Source organism: Myotis brandtii, unplaced genomic scaffold (assembly GCF_000412655.1).
Source record: "Myotis brandtii unplaced genomic scaffold, ASM41265v1 scaffold43, whole genome shotgun sequence".
NCBI classification, from domain to species: Eukaryota; Metazoa; Chordata; class Mammalia; order Chiroptera; family Vespertilionidae; genus Myotis; species Myotis brandtii.
The window spans coordinates 405811-408101 of record NW_005366455.1 but is presented as its reverse complement, the minus strand read 5'-3'; positions in this window follow the sequence as shown (position 1 = coordinate 408101).

The window sequence follows — 2291 nt, the reverse complement described above, 5'->3', positions numbered from 1 at the left end:
ATCACTGAAGCAAGCAAGCCTCCTGTTAGCTTTAAGCTGCTTGGCTGCCGGCTGCCATCTTGGCTGGCAGTTAATTTGCATATCGCCCTGATTAGCCAATGGGAAGGGTAGCAGAGGTACGGCTAATTACCATGTTTCTCTTTTATTAGATAGGATTGTTGGCCAGTATGTTTATTATTATTGAATATCACACCAGGGAATTTAGGTTTGTTGTGCAAGGAGCTAAAAGTCCCATTTATTCTCTTACTAGAGGCCCGATGCATGAAATTTGTGCAAGGGGCTCTACCCTCGCAGCCACTGCGGCTTGCCTTGGCCCGAGTAAATCACAGCGGCTTCCTCGGCCCTCGCAGCCCGAGCTTTGTCCAGAAGGACATCTGGTCTCATTAGCATACTATGCTTTTACTATTATAGACTCAGTAAATACTTGTTGAGTTCCTCCTGATATTAAGGACAGATGCTGTACAAGATAAAAGCCCTGCTTTCAAAGACTTTGAAATACAGTTGTGAAAATAAGACTATGAGATGATTTAAAATATAAAACTCCACGATAAATGTGGGAGTAAGCCAACAGTCCAGAGTAGGGAGCTGACACTGTGGGTGGCTTACTTGATTTGCTTCTTTCCTCACTTTATTTTCATGGAATAGCAGAAAGCACATGGGCTATAGCATTCCACTGACCAAGATGAAGGTTGGAAACCTCTGCTTGAGGTAATGAATGTCTCTATGTCTCTGTTTTCTTATCTGTAAGATAGAGATATTAATAGTATCAACCTCCCAGGGTTGTGAGACTGAAGGAAGGCAAAATATGCAAAGCATTCAGTCTGCAGCCATAGGAACGAAGTACATAGTAACATCGTTACTGATTTACCTGGCTTACTTCTTAGGAGAGGCCATACTCTTCCCAAGTTGCCAGGGAAACCCACAGACCCTGAGCCTTCCTTCTGGATTAGTGACATTTTGGGTAGCTAAAGCCTCCTTCCATTCAACTGCCTCTCTTTCAAAAGGGAATTTTCAGAACATAGGGCCTGGGTTGGGGCTGGGTTTTGGACATGTTGAGTGGATGAGGAAGACTTCCTATCTCAGGGGGAACTCGTGAACAAACAGCTCACCCCTGTGAAAATCAAAGCCCAGGCCTTCCTGGCTGCAGGGGCTTTAGGATTGTGAAGTTGAGGAGGAAGGGAAGAAAATGCAAAGGGCTTTGGTGCCCATCACTAGCACAGAACGAGAAGGGTAGATAAAGAACAAGTGCTGGAAGCTTGCTGCTGTGATGCAAGTGGCATCCCAGGGCAGATTTCATTACCAGGGCTCATGGAGGAGCAACAGGAACAAAGTGTGCAGAATCCAGCAGAGGCAGCCTGTCTGCCAGCCATGCAACGCTGTGCCAGCCCTCTGGGCCCTGGCTGGTTGCCTGAGGTCTATAGGCAGGCGTTGTCCCAGCTACAGGCTATGTGGAATCTACAGACTAAGGATGAATGTTGCTCCAGCTACTAGGCCTAGTTGAAAGAATCCAAGGGATTTACTTTGATTACCCAGAAGGTGATAATGGTTTTTTCTTTTTTTTAATTACCCAGAGGGAGATAGACACTAAAAAATGTTTGCATTATGAATTTTCACCCAGCTCTTCTTGTTGAAATACAGGTTAGTTATGCTATAGTATGTCTCCCTTGCCGCCAATGGAAATTCTAGCACCATGTTTCCTTCCTAGGAGGCAAAGCGTTGAGCAATAATGTCTTGCTTTCTCAATTTAAAGGTATTTGCCTTCTGGGATATTTACCAAAGTAACTTCATGATCTATAAATTAAGCCCTACATTTGAAGGTAATTTCATTTAAAGGTTCACTCAAATAAGATATATAGATTCCTTGACCTGCTCCAAAGATGTATAACCTTGCTTTAGAGATTACCTTTGTCCTGGTGCACTATTGCAAAATTAGAGCTATACTAAAAATATCCCCAGAGGTGAATAGTTGAATTCCAGTGGGGGGAAAAAATAAAAGTTTTTTTTCCCTTTTCTAGTATTTTTGAACTTTCTTCCTACTACAGAGGACAATTTGATCACAGTTTGATCACAGAGGAACTTTGTTTATAAATAATATACTTTAAGTTACTGACAATTAAAGTCCCTTAAAAACACAATAGCAGCAAAGATTGGCTCTCCCTCTAAAATTAGCATTGTTTGGAGATTCTAAACATGGTCTCTTACATTAGGATTTATGAAACTTGGAACTAATTGCTTGTGCTTTGAATAGGTACTCTATTCAAAGGAAACGTTATGAATGAATTTTAACCTAT